The sequence below is a fragment of the Tursiops truncatus genome, chromosome 1, assembly GCF_011762595.2.
Source record: "Tursiops truncatus isolate mTurTru1 chromosome 1, mTurTru1.mat.Y, whole genome shotgun sequence".
Taxonomy (NCBI): domain Eukaryota; kingdom Metazoa; phylum Chordata; class Mammalia; order Artiodactyla; family Delphinidae; genus Tursiops; species Tursiops truncatus.
The window spans coordinates 86,512,481-86,535,142 of record NC_047034.1 but is presented as its reverse complement, the minus strand read 5'-3'; positions in this window follow the sequence as shown (position 1 = coordinate 86,535,142).

Sequence of the window (22,662 nt, the reverse complement as noted above, 5' to 3'; positions counted from 1 at the left end):
AGTCTGAAGTCAGGGAGTCTGATTCCTCCACCTCCGATTTTTTCCCTGAAGACTGCTTTTGATATTCAGGGTCTATTTTGTCTCCATACAAATTTCAAGATTTTTTATTCTAATTCTGTAAAAAATGCCATTGGTAATTTGATAGGAATTGCACTGAATTTGTAGATTGCTTTGGGTAGTATAGTCATTTTCACAATATTGATTCTTCCAATCCAAGAACATGGTATAGCTCTCCCTCTGTTTGTAACAACTTTAATTTCTTTCATCAGTGTCTTATATTTTTCTGCATACAGGTCTGTTGTCACCCTAGGTAGGTTTATTCCGAGGTATTTTATTCTTACGTTGCAATGGTAAATTAAGGAGTGTTTCCTTAATTTCTCTTTCAGACTTTTCATCATTAGTGTATAGGAATGCAAGAGATTTCTGGGCATTAATTTTGTATCCTGCAACTTTACCAGATTCATTGATTAGCTTTCTGGTGGCATATTTACGATTCTCTATGTATAGTATCATGACCTCTGCAAACAGCGATAGTTTTACCTCTTCTTTTCTAATCTGTATTTTATTTCTTTTTCTTCTCTGATTGCCATGGCTAGGGCTTCCAAAACTATGTTGAATAATAGTGGTGAGAGTGGGCAACCTTGTCTTCCTGATCTTAGAGGAAATGCTTTCAGGTTTTCACCATTGAGAATGATGTTTGCTGTGGGTTTGTCATATATGGCCTTTACTATGTTGAGATAGGTTACCTCTATGCCCTGTTTCTGGACAGTTTTTTTTTTATCATAAATGGTGTTGAATTCTGTCAAAAGATTTTTCTGCATCTATTGAGATGATCATATGATTTGTATTCTTCAGTTTGTTAATATGGTATATCACATTGGTTGATTTGCATATTTTGAAGAATCCTTGCATTCCTGGGATAAATTCCACTTGATTATGGTGTATGATCCTTTTAATGTGTTGTTGGATTCTGTTTGCTAGTATTTTGTTGAGGATTTTCGCATCTATATTCATGAGTGATATTGGTCTGTAATTTTCTTGTTTTGCAGTATCTTTGTCTGGTTTTGGTATCAGGGTGATGGTGGCCTTGTAGAATGAGTTTGGGAGTGTTCTTTCTTCTGCAATTTTTTGGAAGAGTTTGAGAAGGATGGGTGTTAGCTCTTCTCTAAATGTTTGACAGAATTCACCTGTGAAGCCATCTGGTCCTGGACTTTTGTTTGTTGGAAGATTTTTAATCACAGTTTCAATTTCATTACTTGTGATTGGTCTGTTCATATTTTCTATTTCCTCCTGGCTCAGTCTTGGAAGGTTATACCTTTCTAAGAATTTGTCCATTTTTCCAGGTTGTCCATTTTATTGGTATAGTGTTCCTTGTAGTAGTCTCTTAGGATGCTCTGTATTTCTGTGGTGTCTCTTGTAACTTCTTCTTTTCATTTCTAATTGTATTGATTTGAGTCTTCTCCCTCTTTTTCTTGATGAGTCTGGCTGATGGTTTATGAACTTTATCTTCTCAGAGAACCAGCTTTTAGTTTTATTGATCTTTGTTATTCTTTTGTTTCTAATTCATTTATTTCTGCTTTGATCTTTATGACTTCTTTCCTTCTGCGAAATTTGGGTTTGGTTTGTTCTTCTTTCTCTAGTTCCTTTAGGTGTAAGTTTAGGTCGTTTATGTGAGATTTTTCTTGTTTCTTGAGGTAGGCTTCTATTGCTACAAATTTCCTTCTTACAACTGCTTTGGCTGCATCCCCTAGGTTTTGGATTGTCGTGTTTTCATTGTCATTTGCCTCCAGGTATTTTTTGATTACCTCTTTGATTTCTTCAGTGATCTCTTGGTTATTTAGTAACGTATTGTTTAGCCTCCATGTGTTTGTGTTTTTTACGTGTTTTCCCCTGTAATTATTTCTAATCTGATAGAGTTGTGGTCAAATAAGATACCTGATATAATTTAAATTTTCTTAAATTTACTGAGGCTTCATTTGTGACCCAAGATGTGATATATCCTGGAGAATGTTCCATGCGCACTTGAGAAGAAAGTGTAATCTGCTGTTTTTGGATGGAATGTCCCATAAATATCAATTAAATCTATCTTACTGTGTCATTTAAAGCTTGTGTTTCCTTATTAATTTTCTGTTTGGATGATCTGCCCAATGGTGTAACTGAGTTGTTGAAGTTCCCCAGTATTATTGTGTTACTGTCGATTTCCTCTTTTATAGCTGTTAGCAGTTGCCATATGTATTGAGGTGCTCCTATGTTGGGTGCATAAACATTTACAATTGTTTTTTCTTCTTCTTGGATTGATCCCCTCATCATTATGTAGTGTCCTTCTTTGTCTCTTGTAATAGTCTTTATTTTAAAGTCTATTTTATCTGATATGATTATTGCTACTCCAGCTTTCTTTTGATTCACATTTGCATGGAATATCTTTTTCCATCCCCTCACTTTCAGACTGTATGTGTCCCTAGGTCTGAAGTGGGTCTCTTATAGACAGGATATATATGGGTCTTGTTTTTATATCCATTCAGTAAGCCTGTGTCTTTTGGTTGGTTTAATCCATTCACATTTAAGGTAATTATCGATATGTATGTTTCTATTACCATTCTCTTGTTATGGATTTGTTTTTGTAGGTCCTTTTCTTCTCTTGTGTTTCCCACTTACAGAATTCCCTTTAGCATTTTTTGTAGAGCTGGTTTTGTGGTGCTGAATTCTCTTAGCTTTTGTTTGTCTGTAAAGCTTTTGATTTCTCCGTCGAATCTGAATGAGATCCTTGTGAGGTAAAGTAATCTTGGTTGCAGGTTCTTCTCTTTCATCAGTTCAAATATATCATGCCATTCCCTTGTGGCTTGTAGTGTTTCTGCTGAGAAATCAACTGTTCACCTTATGGGAGTTCCCTTGTATGTTATTTGTCATTTTTCCCTTGCTGCTTTCAATAATTTTTCTTTGTCTTTAATTTTTGCCAATTTGATTACTATGTGTCTTGGTGTGTTTCTCCTTGTGTTTATCCTGTATGGGACTCTCTGCATTTTCTGGACTTTGGTGGCTATTTCCTTTTCCATATTAGGGAAATTTTTGACTATAATCTCTTCAAATATTTTCTTGGGTCCTTTCTCTCTCTCTTCTCCTTCTGGGATCCCTATGTTGCGAATATTGTTGCACTTAATGTTGTCCTAAATTTCTCTTAGGCTGTCTTCATTTCTTTTCATTCTTTTTTCTGTTCTACAGCAGTGAATTCCACCATTCCATCTTCCAGGTCACTTATCGGTTCTTCTGCCTCAGTTATTCTGCTATTGATTCCTTCTAGTGTATTTTTTATTTCAGTTATTGTATTGTTCATCTCTGTTTGTTCTTCAATTCTTCTAGTTCTTTGTTAAACATTTCTTGCATCTTCTTGATCTTTGCCTCCATTCTTTTTCCAAGGTCCTGGATCATCTTCACTATCATTATTCTGAATTCTTTTTCTGGAAGGTTGCCTATCTCCACTTCATTTAGTTGTTTCTCTGGGGGTTTATCTTATTCCTTCATCTGATACATAGCCCTCTGCCTTTTCATCTTGTCTTTTTGTGAATGTGTTTTTTTTCCATAGGCTGCAGGATTGTAGTTCTTCTTGCTTCTGTTCTCTGCCCTCTGGTGAATGAGGCTATCTAAGAGGCTTGTACAAGTTTCCTTATGGGAGGGACTGGAGGTGGGTAGAGCTCGCTGTTGCTCTGGCAGGCGGAGCTCAGTAAAACTTTAATCTGCTTGTCTGTTGCTGGGTGTCGCTGAGTTCCCTCCCTGTTGGTTGTTTGGCCCAAGGTGACCCAACACTGGAGCCTACCAGGGCTCTTTGGTGTGGCTAAGGTGGACTCTTGGAGGGATCACACCAAGGAGTACTTCCCAGAACTTCTCCTACCTGTGTCATCCTCACGGTGAGACACAGCCACCCTCCCCCCCCTCCACAGGAGATCCTGCAACACTAGCAGGTAGGTCTGGTTCAGTCTCCTATGGGGTCACTGCTCCTTCCCCTGGGTCCTGATGCACACACTACTTTGTGTGTTCCCTCCAATAGTGGTGTCTCTGTTTCCCCCAGTCCTGTCAAAGTCCTGTAATCAAATTCTGCTAGCCTTCAAAGTCTGATTCCCTAGGAGTTCCTCCTCCCGTTGCCGCACCCCCAGGTTGGGAAGCCTGATGTGGGGCTCAGAACCTTCATTCCAGTGGGTGGACTTCTGTTGTATAAGTATTCTCCAGTTTGTGACTCACCCGCCCAGAAGTTATGGGATTTGATTTTATTGTGATTGCGCCCCTCCTACCATCTCATTGTGGCTTCTCCTTTGTCTTTGGATGTGGAGTATCTTTTTGGTGAGTTCCAGTGTCCTCCTGTCGATAAGTGTTCAGCAGTTAGCTATGACTCCGGTGCTCTCGCAAGAGGGAGTAAGAGCATATCCTTCTACTCTGCCATCCTGAACAATCTGTCCTTCTTCACCTTTAAATTTTGCCATTTTGATTACGATATGTCTTGGGTTCATCTTGTTGGGACCCTCTGTGTTTCCTGTACATGAGTATCTGTGGATATCTGTTTTACCCTTTAGGTTGGGAAGTTTTCAGCCATAATTTCTTTAAATACATTTTTGATCTCGTTTTCTCTCTCTTCACTTTCTGGAACCGCTATTATTCATAGGTTGGCACACATTACATTATCCCATAGATATTGTATGTTGCTCTCTTTATTTTATAATTTGTCTTTCTGGCTGCTATTCTGATTGGGTGATTTCCATTATTTTATCTTCAAGATAACTTTTTCATTCTTTTCACCATTTAGTCTGCTATTCATTGCTTCTAGATTGTTTTTTTCTCAGCAATTGAATGGAGTAATTTTGATTGGTTCATCTTTATAGTTTCTAGTTCCTTGTTACTGTGATCTGTATTTCTATCGACGATTTTTCTTAATTTCTTTAGCATCTTTATTACCTCCTTTTTGAACTTGGGGTCTAGTACACTGGTGAGGTTTCTTTAATCATTTCTTCTTTCAGGGAATTTGTCTTGTCCTTTTAATTGAGAGTAGTTCCTCTGCATTTTCATTTTACAGAAGTTTCTCTTTCTCTATGAATTAGGAAAAATGGTTATCTAGTGTGGTCTTGACAGAGTGTTTTTATGTGGGAGTGTGCCTGTGTGGAGTGTGTGAGTCCAATACTTTTTTGTGTGAAGGCTTGTTTTGGTATGGGTGCCAGCTGCATCTTTCCTCAGAGTGTTCTGCCCATTATCCCCTTGATAGAGGGCGGAATTTGTGTTGTGGTATTCTGAGCATGTGCTGGATGAGGGATAGAACCTTCTCTTTGCTCTGTGGCTGTCAACATCCTATAGGTAAAAATGACCATACTACTCAAAGCAATCTACAGATTTAATGCAGCCGCTATCAAAATACCCATGACATTTTTCACAGAACTAGAATAAATAATCTTTTTAAACACAACTTTTAAAGGTTACTTTCATTTACAGTTACTACAAAATACTGGCTATAGTCCCTGTGTTGTACAATACATCCTTGAGCCTATCTTACACCCAATAATTTGTATCTCCCATTCCCCTAACCCTATATTGCCCCTACCCCATGACTGGTATCCACTATTCGTTCTCTGTATCTCTGAGTCTGCTTCTTTTATGTTATATTTACTAGTTTGTTGTATTTTTTAGATTCCACATATAAGCAATATCATAGAGTATTTATGTTTCTGTGTCTGACATTTCATTTAGCATGAGGCTCTCCAAGTTCATCCATGTTGCTGCAAAGGGCAAAATTTTGTTCTTTTCTATGGCTGAGTAGTATTCCATTGAATATATATGCTACATCTTCTTCATCCATACATCTGTTGATGAACACTTAGGTTGTTTCCATGACTTAGCAATTGTAAATAATGCTTCTATGAACACTGGGGTACATGTATGTTTTTTGAATTACTGTTTTTGGATTTTTTGGTTACATACCCAGGAGTAGAATTGCTTGGTCATATGGTAGTTCTATTTTTAGTTTCTGGAGAAACCTCCCTACTATTTTCCACACTGGCTGGACCATAGAACAAATAATCATAATTTATATGGAACCACAAAAGACCCAGCATTGCCAAAGCAATCCTGAGGGAAAAGAACAAAGCTAGAGGCATAACCCTTCTGGACTTCAGTCTATATGACAAAGCTACAGTAATCAAAACAGCTTTGTATTGGCACAAAAGCAGACAAGTGATCAATGGAACAGATTAGAAATCCCAGATATAAACCCACACACTTACAGTCAATTAATCTATGACAAAGGATGCAATTATCTACAGTAGAGAAAGAACAGACTCTTTAACAAGTGGTGTTGGGAAAGCTGGACAGCTACATTTAAATCAGTCATAATTAGAACACTCCCTCACACCATATACAAAAATAAACAAAATTGTTTAAAAGCCTAAATACAGGACGTGACTGCATAAAACTCCTAGAAGAGAACATAGGCAAAACATTCTCTGACATAAATTGTGGCAATATTTTCCTAGATCAGTTTCCCAAGGCAAAAGAAATAAGAACAAAAATAAACAAATGGGACCTAATTAAACTTAAAAACTTTTGCACAGAAAAGAAACTCATCAACAAAATGAAAAGACAACCTACAGAATGGGAGAAAATATCTGCAAATGATGTGACCAATAAGGGATTAATATCGAAAATATACAAACAGGTCAGGTAACTCAATACTGAAAAAACAAACAACCCAATCTAAAAATAGGCAGAAGACCCAGATAGACATTTCCCAAAGAAGATATACAGATGGCCAACAGGCACATGAAAAGATGCTCAACATCACTAATTATTAGAGAAATGCAAATAAAAACCACAATGAGGTATCACCTCACAACTGTCAGAATGGCTATAATCAAAATGCTTACAAATAATAAATGCTGGAGAGGGTGTGGAGAAAAGGTAACCCTCCTACACTGTTGGTGGGGAAGTAAATTGGTGCAGCCACCATGGAAAACAATATGGAGGTTCCATTAAAAACTAAAAATAGAGCTACCATATGACCCAACAATCCCACCCTTGGGTATGTATTCAGAAAAGTCAAAAGCTCTAACTCAAAAAGATACATGCACCCCAATGTTCATAGCAGCACTATTTACAGTAGCCAAGACATGGAAACAACCCATGTGCCCATCAACAGATAAGTGCCTTAAGAAAATGTGGTGGGCTTCCCTGGTGGCGCAGTGGTTGAGAGTCCGCCTGCGCATGCAGGGGACACGGGTTCGTGCCCCAGTCCGGGAAGATCCCACGTGCCGCAGAGCGGCTGGGCCCGTGAGCCATGGCTGCTGAGCCTGTGCGTCCGGAGCCTGTGCTCCGCAGCAGGAGAGGCCACAATAGTGAGAGTCCCGCATACCGGTAAAAAAAAAAAAAAAGAAAGAAAGAAAATGTGGTATCTATCTATTTACAATGGACTATTACTCAGGCATAATAAAGAATGAAACATTGCCATTTGCAGCAACACTGATGGACTTAGAAAGTGTCATAACAAGTGAAGTAAGCCAGACAAAGACAAATATTATATCACTTACATGTGGAATCTAAAATATAATACAAATGAATCTATATACAAAACAGAAGCAGGCTCACAGACATAGAAAATAAACATAGAAATGTTACAAAAGGGGAAAGAAAAGCGAGGGAGGGATTAATTTGGAGTATGGGATTAACAGATACCAACAACTATATATAAAATAGATAAACAACAAGGATTTACTGTGTAACACAGGGAATTATATTCAGTATCTTGTAATAACCTATAATGAAAAATAATCTGTAAACTATATATATAATTGAATCACCTTGCTGTACAACTGAAACTCACACAGTACTGTAAATCAACTATACTTCAATTTTAAAAAATCTTAAGGAATGCACACAAACTGTCAGAAGTAATAAATAAGTTCAGCAACTTTACAGGATAAATTTATAAAAACAATTGTATTTTTATACTGTAGCAATAAATAGCATAACATGAAATTTAAAAAACCAGTTCCATTTATAATTGCATCAAAAATACTTAAGAATAAATTTAACAAAACAAGTGCAAGACTTGTGCACAGAAAACTACAAAACATTGCTCAAGGGAATGAAACAAAACCTAAATAAATGGAAATGTATCTTATGCTCATGGATTGTTAATGCGGCAGTGCTCCTGAAATTGATACACAGATTCAACAGAGTCCTTATCAAAATCCCAACTGTTTGTTAGCATAAATTCACAATCTGATTCTAAAATTCATAAGTAAATGCAAGGGACTCAGAATAGTCAAAACAATCTTTAAAATAAAGAACATAGTTGGAAGACTCACACTTCTGAATTTTAAAGCTTACTACAAAGCTACAGTATTCAAGAAAGTATGGTACTTTCTTGTACCATATGGGGATTATCTATCTATCTATCTATCTATCTATCTATCTATCTATCTATCTATCATCTATCTATCTATCTATCTATCTGTCATCTATCTATCTCACTGGGAATAGAATTAAAAGTAGAGAAATAAACCCATACATGTATCATAAACTTATTTTCAATGGGGAAGCCATGACCACCCGATTAGGAAAGAGTAGTCTTTTCAACAAATGGTGCTTAGACAACTGGATATTCACATGCAAAGGAATGAATTTGAACCTGTACTTCACATCATATACAAAACAATTATTAATTTTGCATGATAAAATTTAAGAGCTAAAATTACAAAATTCTTGGAAGAAAATTTAGAAATCAATCTCTGTAACTGGGTAAGGCATTGATTCCTTACAAATGATACCAAAAGCATAAGTGACAAAAGATAAAAAATAGATAAAATGGACTTCATAAAAATTAAAGACTTTGTGCATTGAAGAATACCATTAAGAAAATGAAAATAATACACTGAATGGTGAAGATATTTAAAAATCACATAACTAATAAAGGACTTGTATCTAGACTATATGAAGGATTTCTACTGCTCAACAATAATAAGGACAACTCAGTCTATAAATGGCCAAAGAATTGAAATAGACATTTCTCCAAAAGGATATACAGATGGACAATAACCTAATGATAAGATATAATACATCACTACTTATTAGGGAAATGCAAATAGGATACCACTTCACATTCACTAGAATGACTTTTTTAAAAAGGTAGATAATACAAGTGTTGAGGAGGATGTGGAAAAATTAAGATCCTAGTTTATTGTTAGTAGGATTGTAAAATAATGTAGCTACTTTGAAAAAAATTTTTGGAAGGCCTTAAATATATTAAACATGCTTACCACATAAACCAGCATACCTTAGTTGTACACCCGAACAAAGAAAACATACATCCACAAAAAAGTTGTATTCAAATGTTCATAGCAGCATTATTTATAATAGTTCCAACATGGAAACATAGATTTCCATCAAGTGATAAATGGATAAACAAATGTGTTATATCTATACAATGCAATATTATTTGGCCAAAAAATAAAGGAAAGAGATGAAGTAATGGGTCATGCTATGACACGGGTCCCAAATTCTCCACAGCCTTATCAGCACTTTTTGTTTTCTTTCTTTCTTTTTTTTTTTTTTTTGGTCGTGCAGTGTGGAGTCTTAACCACTGGACTGCCAGGGAAGTCCCAGCACGTTTTCTGTTTTTTGTTAGTAGCCATTGTAATAGGTCTGAGGTGGTATCTCACTTAAATTTCCCTAATGATTAGTGGTGTTGAGCATTTTTTCATTGTTTATTGAAAATATCATATTTCTTCTTTTGAGAAATGTTTATTCACGTCCTTTACCCATTTTTGAATTGAGTTATTGGTTTTTGTTGTTGAGTTTTAGGAGTTCTCTACATATTCTGGATATTAACGCCTTATCAGATATATGACCTGCAAGTATTTTCTAATATTATGTGTGCTGTCTTTTTACTCTGTTGGTAGTGTCTTATAATGCATCATTTTTTTGAAAAAAAATTTAAGAAACCCAACTGGTCTGTTTTTTCTTTTGATAGCTGTGCCTTTGCTGTCACATTCCAGAAATCATTGCCAAATCCAATGCTGTGAAGGTTTTGTCCTGTTTTCTTCTAAGAATTTTATGTTTTAGGTCTTACATTTAGGTTCTTGATACATTGTAATTTTTTGATATGGTGTTAGTTAAGGGTCCAACGTTTTTCTTTAATATAGGGATATCCAGTATTCCCAGCACCATTCATTGAAAAGACTGACATTTCCCCATTGAATGGTCTTAGCACCCTGTCAAAAATCATTTGACCATATATATAAGGATTTATTTCTGGGCTCTCTCTTCTGTTCTATTGGTCTGTAAGTCTGTCCTTATGCCAACACAGCACTGTTTTGGATTATTGTCACTTTGTAAGCTTTGAAATCTCTGACTTCGACTTTGTTCTTATTTTTAAGGATTGTTTTGGCTCTTCAGGGTCCCTTGAGATTTCATATAAGTTTTAGGATCGGGTTTTCTATTTCTAAAAAAAAAAAAAAGAAAGAAAAAGAAAAAAGTCATTGGTGTTTTGCTAGGGATTACACTGAATCTGTAGAACACTTTGGGTGGTATCAACAATTTAGCATAGTAAGTCTTCCAATCCATGGATATAGGATGTGTTTCCATTTATTGATGTCTCCTTTATTTCTTTCAGCAATGTTTTGTAGTTTTCAGTGTACAACTCTTTCATCTTTTTGACTACGTTATTTACTAAGTATTTCTTTAATGCAATTTCAAATGGAATTGCTTTTGTAGTATCCTTTACAGATTGTTCATTGTTAGTGTTTAGAAATGCAACTGGTTCTTAGGTGTTGGTTTGCGCTCTGTTCCTTTGCTAAATTATTAGTTCTGAGTTTTTGTGGAATGTTTAGGGTTTTCTATACATTAGATCACGTAATATTCAAAGCAATAATTTTACTTTCTCCTTTCCAATTTGGATACCTTTTATTTTTTATCTTGCCTAATTACTCTGCTAGAACTTCCAGTACTATTTTGAATAGATGTGTTAAGAGGGCATCCTTGCCTTGTTCCTGACCTTAGAGGAAATGCTTGTAGTCTTTCACCAATGAGTATAATGTTCACTGTGAGTTTTTCATAAACGGCTTTTATTATGTTAAGGTAGATTCCGTCTACTCCTAGTTTGCTGAGTGGTTTTATCACGAAAGGGTGTTGAGGGACTTCCCTGGCAGTCCAGTGGTTAATATTTCTCTTTCCAATGCAGTGGGTGTGGGTTTGATCCCTGGTTGGGGATCTAAGATCCCACATGCCTTGAGGCCAAAGAAACAAAACAAAAAACCCAAAATATAAAACAGAAGCAATATTGTAACAAATTCAATAAAGACTTTAAAAATGGTCCATATCAAAAAAATCTTTAAAAAAAAAGGGGGGGTTGAATTTTGTCAAATGATTTTCCTGAATCAAATGAGATATTCATGCGGGCTTTTTCCCTTTCAGCCTGTTGATATTGTATATTACACTGATCAGTTTTCATATGTTGAACATCCTTGCTTTCCAGTAATAAATTCCATTTGGTCATGGTGTCTAATCCTTTAAATATGCTGCCAAATTCTGTTTCCTGGTATTTTGTTGAGGATTTCTGTATCAATGTTCATAAGGGATATTGGCCCATAGTTTTCTTGTAGTGTCTGTCTTTCTTTGATATAAGGGGAATGCTGGCCTCATAGAATAAGTTAGGAAGTATAGTCTTCTATTTAATTTTTTAAATAAGACTGAGAAGAATTGCTGTTAGTTCTGTAAGTGTTTGATGAATTCACCAGTGAAGCCATCAGGTCCAGGGCTTTTCCTTTGTTGGGAGATTTTTTTTTTTTTTTTTTTTTTTTGCGGTACGCGGGCCTCTCACCGCTGTGGCCTCTCCCGTTGCGGAGCACAGGCTCCGGACTCGCAGGCTCAGCTGCCATGGCTCACAGGCCTAGCTGTTCCGCGGCATGTGGGATCCTCCCGGACCGGGGCACTAACCCGCGTCCCCTGCATCGGCAGGCAGACTCTCAACCACTGTGCCACCAGGGAAGCCCCTTGTTGGGAGATTTTTGATTACTGATTCAATCTACTTATTACTTTTAGGTCTATCCAGATTTTCTGTTTCTTCATAATTTAGTCTCGGTAGGTTTTTTGTTTCTATGAATTTGTCCATTTCTTTTTTTAAAAAAAAATTATTGGAACATAGTTGATTTACAATTCTGTGTTAACTTCAGGTGTACAAAAAACTGAATCAGTTATACATATACATATATCCACTCTTTTTTAGATTCTTTTCCCATATAGGCCATTACAGATTATTGAGTAGAGTTCCCTGTGCTATAAAATAGGTCCTTATTAGTTATCTATTTTATATATAGTGGTGTGTATATGTCAATCCCAATCTTCCAATTTATCCCTACACCTCCTTACTTTCTTGTAACCATAAGTTTGTTTTCTACATCTGTGACTCTATTTCTGTTTTATGGATAAGTTCATTTGTCCATTTCATTTAGGTTATCCAATTTGTTGGCATACAATTGCCCATAGTACTCTCTTATAATCCTTTTTGTTTCTGAATCAATAGTAATATCCCCATTTCTGCTTTTAGTAATTTTAATCTTTTCCGTTTTTTTCTCAGTCCATCAGGACAAAGATCTGTCAATTTTGTTTTGATCTTTCCAAAGAACTGTTTTATTGATTTTCTCTATTGGTTTTCTAGTCTCTATTTTGTTAAGCTCTGCTTAAATCTTATTTCCTTTATTTTGCTACTTTTGGATTTAGTTTTTTTCTAGTCTTTACATTGTAAAGTTAGATTGTTGACTTGTTTTAATAGAGTACTTTATTACATTTTATAATATAAACACAGGTATAAATTTCTGTTAGCACTTCTTTTTCTGGGCCCCATAATTTTTAAAAAAATGTATCTCTATGTGTTTTCTAATTTCCCCTGTTGACTTCTTTGTAGACCCATTTTTTTTTAGAATTATGCTGCTTAATTTCCACCAGTTTGCAAATTTTCATTTTCCATCTGCTATTAATTTCTAATATCACCCCATTGTGGTCAAAGATACTTTGGATGATCTCAGTCTGTGGTATTTGTTATGTCAGCCCTAACAAACTAATACAGATTTTAGTACCAAGAAGTGGAGTATTTCTACAACAAATATCTAAACAAAAAGTGGCTTCAGAACTAATTAATGAGTGGAAGCTTGACGAGGTTTGAGATTCTTGTTAGAAAATGCCTAGATTGCTTTGAAAGGACTACTGATAGAAATATGGACATTAAAGGTATTTCTAAGGACTTCCCTGGTGGTGCAGTGGTTAAGAATCCGCCTGCCAATGTGGGGGACATGGGTTCGAGCCCTGGCTGGGAAGATCCCACATGCCATGGAGCAACTAAGCCCATGCACCACAACTACTGAGCCCGCATGCCACAACTACTGAAGCCCGTGAGCCTAGAGCCTGTGCTCCATAACAAGAGAAGCCACTGCAATGAGAAGACAGTGCACTGCAATGAAGAGTAGCCCCCGCTCGCTGCAGCTAGAAAAAGCCCGCACGCAGCAACGAAGACCCAATGCAGCCAAAATTAAATGTATGTATGTGTATACATATATATATATATATATATATATATAAGGTATTTCTGAGGAGACCTCTAATGGAAATAAGGAATGTTATTATACTGAAGAGGAAAGATGTTTCTTGTTATAAAGTGACAAATATCTTGGCTAAACTGTTTTCTAGTGTTTGTGGACAGTAGAATTCGTAAGGGATGAACTTGGATATTTAACTGAGGAGATTTCCACTCAGAGTATTGAAATGGGCTGGTTCCTCCTTACGGCTTATGGTAAAATGTGAGAGGAGAGAGATAAATTGAAGATGATAAGCAAAAAGTAACCAGAACTTGATCATTTTGAATATCCTCAGCTCATCCATATTGCAAAAACAAAAAAAAAAAAACCAAGCATGTTTTGAGAGAACATTAAGGGTATGGCTGAACAGTCATTTGAGAAAGAGATTACAGGTGTGCTATAGAGTGTTTGTGTCACCCAAAATTTATATGCTGAATCCCCAACATGATGGTATTTGGAGTTAGGGCCTTTGGGAGGTGATTAGGTGATGAGGGTGGAGCCTTCATAATGGGATTGGTGTCGTAAAAAAGAAAACCCAGAGAGCTCCCTTCCCCCTTCTGCCACGTGAGGACACAGCAAAAAGACAGTCAATTATTAATCAGGAAAATGGTCCTCACCAGACACCCAAACTGCTGGCACTTTGATTTTGTATGTCCCAGCCTCCAGAACTGTGAGAAATAATGTGTGTTATTTATAAACCACCCTGTGGTATTTCTGTAGCAGCCTAAATGGACTAACAGCACCAGTGTTATTCATGGATCCAATTAGCTGTCTCAGCAGAAGTCAGGAATAGAGATGGGGTTACACCCAGAAACACTGCTAGCTTGGACTAAGGGGGACAGAGATGAGACAAAATGAAGGCAGGCTATCAGACTTCTGGGATACTACAGAATTGGAACATGTTTTATCCTTCAAGTAAAGGGAAGAATGGCTCTGAAGGTAACTCAGAGATCAGTACAGGGCTGCCACTGCCACCACAGGATCATAGGGTACAGGTCCAGGTGCCAAGGCTGCTTCCTCTTTGATTACAAATGGCAGAGCCACCTCCAGGGTTTCAGTAGGTCAGACTGCTGCCCAGGGTTGTAAGGGCAGGGCTGACACCTAAGGCCTCAGGCTGGACTACCTTCCCAGTGGGCCTGGAAGACAGAGCATTGAGACAAAAAAATTATTCTCTAGTCTTAAAAATCTAATGGAATGTTCCCTGCTAGGTTTTCAACTCCCTTGGAACCAATGACTCCTGTCTTCTGATTTCTCCCTTTTGGAATAGAAATGTCTATCCTATGTCTGTTTCAGCACTGCATTTTGGAAGCAGATCTTATCTGATTTCACAGGTTCACAGCTGGATAAGAATTTTGCCTCAGGATGAATCATACTTTGACTCTTGCCCACCTGATTTAGATGATATTTAGATAAGACTTGGGACTTAGAGTTGATGATGGAATGGTTAAGACTTTCGGCAGTTGTGATGGGGATGAATGTATTTTGCCTATGAGAACATGATTTTCAGGGGTCCAAAGAATCATGTGTTATGAGCTGAATTCTGTATCCTCAAAATTCATATGAAATCCTAATCCCCAGCTCCTCAGAACATGACTGTTTGGGGATATAGGTCCTTCCAAGAGGTGATTTAATTAAAATGAGGCTGTTAGTTTGGGCCCTAATCTATCTGACTGGTTTCCTTATAAGGAAATTTGGACACACTAAGAGACACCACTGATGTGAATGCATAGAGAACGTGTGTGAAGACACAGCAAGAAGGCAACTAACTGGAAGCCAAGGACAGAACTCAGAAGAAACCAAACCTGCTGACACTTTGATCATGGACTTCTAGCCTCCAGAATCGTTAGGAAAATAATTCGCTGTTCAAGCCACCTAATCTGTGGTATTTTGTTATGGAAGCCCTAGCAAACTAATACAGGAGTGTATGTCTCTATGTTATACCTCATACAAAATTTTGGTTATTTTATTTTTCTACCAAAAAAATTACACATAATGTTGAGGTTCTCTATTATACGGAAATTGGTTGGTTTAAATTTTCTATTTCAAAATAGATCAATTTTGATAAATTATATATTTTTGAGAACTGTTGAAAATATAAAATTTATTTCTATATTATGTATTCTCATTACTTAAAATTTTTGCTTTTTCAACTATTTCTCCTTAATAGTTCTCATTTTGTACATTTGTGCTTTATTTTAAAGAAGGTTAGCTAAAATTTTATCTATTTTACTGACTTCTCCCCAAAGCATCAGCTAATTGTCTTATTTGTTTTTCTATTTTCTTCTTTTATCTTTTCTTAATTAAAATAAAATAAAGGCATGTAGATCTTAAGTGTTCAGTATAATGAACTGAAAACTGTATACACCTATCACACACATCTACTTCAAGATGGAGAATGTCTGCATCATCCCCAGTAAAATTATCATATTAGTTTGCTAGGACTGCCATAACAAAGTACCACAGACTAGGTGGCTTAAACAAATTTATTTTTTCATAGTCTTGGACGTGAGAAATATGAGATCAAGGTGTTGGTAGGGTTGGTTTCTCCTAAGACCTCTCCTTGGCTTGTGGATGGCCGTCTTCCTCCTTTGCCATCCTATGGCCTTCCCTCTGTATATGTCTATGTTCCAATTTCTTCTTATAGAACACCAGTCATATTGGATTAGGCACACCCTAATGACCTTATTTTAACTTAATCACCTACTTAAAGACATCCTCCACATATTCATATTCTGGGGTGCTAGGACTTAGAACTTCCAACATATAAATTTTGGAGGGATGTAACTCTGCCCATGACAATCTCTTATGCCCCCTTCCAGTAAATCTTTCCCATAAGGATCACTTTCTGACTTCTATCACCATAGTTTTTGCCTGCTCTCGTGCTTCAAATAAATAGAATTATATTTATATATTTGTGTGTGTGTGTGTGACTTCTTTTTCTCAATACAATGCTTTTCTGATTCATCCACGTTGTTGTGCATATCTGTAGCTTCTTTCTTTTTACTGCCACGCAGTAAGCCATTGCATAAATACACCTCAACTTGTTTATCCATTTTCATATTGATAGTCACTAAGGTTATTGCCACACTCAAACTATTATTAAGATTGCTGGAAAGATTTTTTTTTTTTTTTTTTGGCGGTACGTAGGCCTCTCACTGTTGTGGCCTCTCCCATCGCAGAGCACAGGCTCCGGATGCGCAGCCTCAGCGGCCATGGCTCATGGGCCCAGCCGCTCCGTGGCACGTGGGATCTTCCTGGACCAGGGCACGAACCCGCGTCCCCTGCATCGGCAGGCAGACTTTCAAGCACTGCGCCACCATGGAAGCCTTCTTATTAGTCTTTTTGTGAACATGTTTTTATTTCTCTTAAGTAAATTCCTATGAATGGATTTTTCAGGGTCACTGGGTAAATGTAAGTTTAACTTTAGAAGAAACTACCAAACCATCCTCCAAACTGGTTTATCAGCAAGACAAAAGGTCCAGTTTCTCAGTCTTATCAACATTTGGTGTTGTCAGTCTTTTATTATAACCATACTAGTGGATATGTAGTGGTTGTGGCATTTATTTTCATTACTCTGATGTTGTACATCCTTTTCAAGTCTATTCATGTATTTTATTTTGTGAAATACCTGTCCTTTGCACACTTAATTGAACATGGACTTTTTATTTTTGATTTGTTGATGTTCTTTATATATTCTGCATACAACTTCTTTAAAAAATATACATACTGTGAATATATTCACCCAGTCTGTGGTTTGCCTATTCAGATTCTTAGGGATATCTTTTGATAAACAGAAATCTGAAATTTTGAAAAAGTCCTTAATATCATTTTCTTTGGTGTTTCTAAGAAAGTTTTGTCTCCCCTGATGTCACAAAGATATCCTCCCAGGTTTTCATCTAGAAGCTATATGGTTTGGGATCTTTCTTGTAGGGCTGTGATGAACCTCAGCATGTCTGTACAGGACTGAGATAAATGTTGCAGCTCATCGTTTGGATATTCTGGTGTAAGAGCATCAGCTGTTGAAGACTTTTTCTCATTGAATTTTCTTGGACCCTGGCTGAAAATAAATTGACTATGTATGTGCGGCCTATTTTAGGACTCAATCCCATTCCACTGGTGTATTTATCTATCTTTATGTCAATAACTACATTGTCTTAATATTATGATACATCTTCAAATCAGATAGTGTGCAATCTTTTCAAGACTGCTTTGACTATTCTAGATGCTGTGAATTTCTAAATTTTACAATCAGCTTGTCAATTTCTTCAACATATCCTCCTGGAAGTTTGTTAGGGGTTACATTAAACCCACAGATCAACAAATAGAGAGTGGGCATCTTAACTATATTGAGTCTTCTGATATATGAACATGGCAAAAATGTTTCGGGATTTTAAAATTCTTCACAGCAACTTTTGTAGTATTCAGTGTAAAGGTCTTATACATTGATCATTAGATTTATTCTGAGGTATGTGACTTTTATGCTATTGTAGATAGCATTCTTTTAATTTTCAAGTGTTCATTGTTAATATAGAACTGCAGTTTATCATTATTATTGAACTTCTAACCTGTGACCTTTCTAAATTCACCTATTAGTCCAAAATTAGTTTTGAAAATTACATAGGATTTTGTAAACATACAACCATTTTTCCTTGTCTCTTAATCATTTTCTTGCCTTTTTGTATTAACTAGGGCTTCTATTGCAATGCCAAGATTGCCTTCTTGGGCTTCCCTGGTGGTGCAGTGGTTGAGAGTCCACCTGCCGATGCAGGGGACACGGGTTTGCGCCCTGGTCCGGGAAGATCCCACATGCCGTGGAGAAGCTGGGTCTGTGAGCCATGGCTGCTGAGCCTGCGAGTCCGGAGCCTGTGCTCCGCAACGGGAGAGGCCACAACAGTGAGAGGCCCGCATACCGCAAAAGAAAAAAAAAAAAAGAAGATTGCCTTCTTTCCAATCCTAAGTGAAAAGGATTTAATATTAAACCATTAATTATGTTATCAGCTGTTAGATTTTCATAGATGTACTTTATCAAGTGGTGGAATTCTATTTCTAGTTTGCTGGAAAATTTTAATAAGAATGTTCAATTTTGTCCATTTTTTGTGTCTGTTTTTCTCCTTTATGTTAATGTGGCAAATTATATTGCTGGAATAAACCCCACTTAGTCATGCTATCTTTTTTTTTCATTGCTAAGTTCTATTTCCTACTATTTCATTAAGTATTCTTAACATCTGTATTCATGAGAGATAGTAATCTTTTTCTTTTCTCATATTTGTCAAGTTTTTTTATCAGGGTTATGCTGGCTTCATAAAACAAGTTGAAAAACTCTCTATTTCTTGAAAGAATTTGTGAACTTAATATTATTTTTAACTTAAATATTTGACAGAATTCAACAGTGAAATAATCAAGGCCTAGAGTTTCTTTTGGGAAAGATATGTAATTATAAATTCAAAATTTTAATAAATGTGGAGCTTTTTTTAGATTTTCTTTTTCTACTTGCATCACTTTTGACAAGTTACGGTTCAAGAGGCTTTTGTCCATTTCATAAGTTGTTGAATTTATTGGCATAAACTTGTCCATAACATGCTCTTCCTATCTTTAATGTCAATAGGCTATGTAGTGATGTCCTTTTCATTCCCAATATTAGTCATGTGTTTTCTGTTTTTTATTTTTTTTAAAGCCTCCTAGGATGTCATGACAAGTCACCATGAAGAGGGTGGCTTGAAACAAAAGAAATTTATTCTCTCATATTTCTGGAGGATAGAAATCCAAAATCAAGGCTCCCTCTAGAGGCCGTAGCGAAGGATCCTTCCTTGCCTCTTCCTAGTTTCTGGTTACTGGCAATCTTCGGCATTCTTTGTTTGAGGCTGCATAACTCTAATCTCTGCCTCTGTCTTCATTTGGCCTTCTTTTCTGTTTCTTTGTTTCTATGCAGTCTTCTTATAAAAACACAAGTCACTGGATTTAGGGGCTCATTCTAATCTAGCATGATCTCATCACAACTAATTACATCTGCAAATGTCCTATTTCCAAATAAGGTCACATTCTGAATTTCTGGATGGACATGACTTTTGGGGGAATACTATTCAACACAATGTATTAGTCTTGCTAGGTGTTTATCAATTTTATAATTTCCAACACCTCACTTTTGATTTTGTTGATTTTCTGTTAATTTCCATCAATTCTGCACAAGATCTCAGTCAATATCTTTCAAACATTTCTTCAATACCATTCTATCCTCTTCTTCTGAAACACAATTATAAGACTAAGACCATTCAATTTTGTCTTCAAAACTCAGATAGTCAATTCTTTTTATTTTTTTCTGATTTCCAGTTTTTATACTTTCAATTGCCCTGTCTTCAAGTTTATCAATCCTTTCCTCTGTGTAGTCATATTATATTCAATTCTAGAATTTTCTTTTTTGTTTTTCAAAATCTACATGTCTGCTGAAATTCTCCTTTTCATGAATGTTTTCCACTCTTTTTATTAGCTCCTTCAGCATTTTTATCATAGTTATCCACCTCTGATAACTTCAACACCTGGGCAATCTGAGTTTGCTTCTATTGACTATTTCCTGTCTGGATCAAACTTTTCTGCTCCTTTGCATGTCTTTATAATTTCTTACTGTATGCTGCATATTTTCTATAAAAGAACAGTAGGTGTAAAAATAATAGTTGCCTCTCAAAAGGGTCATGCCTGTTTTTTTGTCACGTTTATAGAATGGGAGGCTGAGTTAATATGATTTGCAGCTGAGGTGGAGATGAGCTTTGTTGTTGTTCTAGTTTGATTCACTTTATTACTTGCTTCAAACATTTGAAGTGAACAGGATTTCCTTTCAGCAGGGATTGGGATCTGGTCATTGTGAGATTCTACTGGAACCTTTGTGCTTTTCATTTGAGCTGCCAGCTATCCAAACATGGGGAATTTCCCTCTGCACTACATTCCAACTGCATATTTTAGAATTTCTGAGGCATTCTCTTTATACTCCGATCAGGCCTTCTGAGTAGGTGAACTCTCAGGTGAACTCTATTTCAGATTACCATGCCTTTTGGAGGATACAACTGTTTACATTGTTAAGACCCATAATGCCTCAGAAAGAGTTTTCCTTTGTTTTAGGTCTATTCTACATTCTTGTCTTCTTAATAAATGAGCACACTGTTTCTAAAACCAGCACTCTGGCTGGTTGAAAAAAGGCAAGATTAAGGACAGTAATCCAACATTTACTCAACTTCATTTCACAGTGAATCTGTACAGAACACTGCACAAGAGACAAGAGAAGTTGTCTTTCTCATTCATAAATCCATCGCGCATTTACAATATGACACTATTCTAGAAATATACAATATAATCTTAGGAATTAGGATAAACAAAAACAGAGTTCTTAAATTATGTTAGATCTTTAGTTTGGTATTCTAAAATCTGATCAAAAGTGGACTAGTTCGGACTTCCCTGGTGGCGCAGTGGTTGAGAGTCCGCCTGCCGATACAGGGGACACGGGTTCATGCCCCAGTCCGGGAAGATCCCACATGCTGCAGAGCAGCTAGGCCTGTGAGCCATGGTCGCTGTGCCTGCGCGTCTGGAGCCTGTGCTCCGCAACGGGAGAGGCCATAACAGTCAGAGGTCCGCGTACCGCAAAAAAAAAGTGGACTAGTTCAAGCTCCTACGTGTGATTCTGCCATTTCCTAAAAATCTTGTTGTCATCAATATACAAATGGTGTAAAGAGAAAAAACTGGGAAAGAGCATTCCTGTTTTTCAAAACCTTAATACGAAAATAGCAAATGCATCCATTTCATTTACATTTCACTGGCTAAAATTTGGTTTTATGCCTATACTTAATTAAAAGGGAAATGCAGTCTTGCTGTGTCTCCAAGGACATAGGAAATATCTGCTAATTTTGTCAGCTTAAAACCTCCTATTCTAAAGGCCAAACATTCAAAACAAAATTGATTGAATTTAACTACCTTAACCGTTCATCCAAGCTACTATATCTGACAGTGGTGGCAAGGCATATTTTGAGGTAGGATATGGTTGTCTTCCACTAATTCAGCCTTAAGATGAGGGATGAAGGCACATTCAAAAATCTCTTTATTTATAATCCCTTTTTGAACTTATTCATATTTTCAGCCCATGTTATTTCTAAAGGTAAAAGTTAAATAATGGAATTAAAATACTATCCAAGTAATATTTTTTGTTTTAAAATAATTTAATGTTGTTAGTATACCTCTAAGTCTAATATTCTAGTATGGATGTACAAGTCCATGTGCTTCCCTGTGCCATCTCCCCCACACATAATTTATAATCTTATAAACTTTGATTCTATCAATTTCCCTCTTACCATACCATGGTCCTTCACAACTTGGAATTACATTTCCTTGAGGGACAGCAATCAGGACTAGATGCTGTTTCCCAGATGTGGTTGCACCATGATTTTCAGAGGCATGATAAAAATGTTTTATGGTTTGTATTGACAATTTTTTTCTAGTGATGCCAGATTTCAATCAATGTTTATTGAAATGTCTCCCATGTTCACTGATGCTTGAAATAGCTAAACAGTATTTTATTCCATTTTCTCTCTTATGAGTCCAGAAGTCTTCAGAAATACTATTTAGAGTCCTATAACTAGCAACCTTTTCATAATTGAGATCTACGTTTCCACCATATAACCATGTTTCCTAAAATTGCTCCCTCTTACACTTTAAACTTTTTCTTACTATCTTTTATTCTGGCTATGGACCCAATTCTTCTAAAAAGATAAAACTTGTTAATCTTCGTCAGAGATTCTTTTGCAAACCAGTTTGTCACTGGGCACTTCCAGATGAGCATTTTCTTCTTTTGAATTTTATCTGGCATCTGTAAACCATTCTCTATCTGCACAGATAAGGATCCAAGTCGAAGCTATCCAATCACTTGCATGACCAGAGAGAAAGAAAATTATTTTGGTAGATGCATGTATCACAATTATTCTGTACCTAGTTTTTCTGGATTGCTGATATTGTCCTTTAGAATTTGGGTTGTATAATAGAAAGATCACATCCCATTAAAAAAGGCTCAGCATTTGCCTGTTCAAGG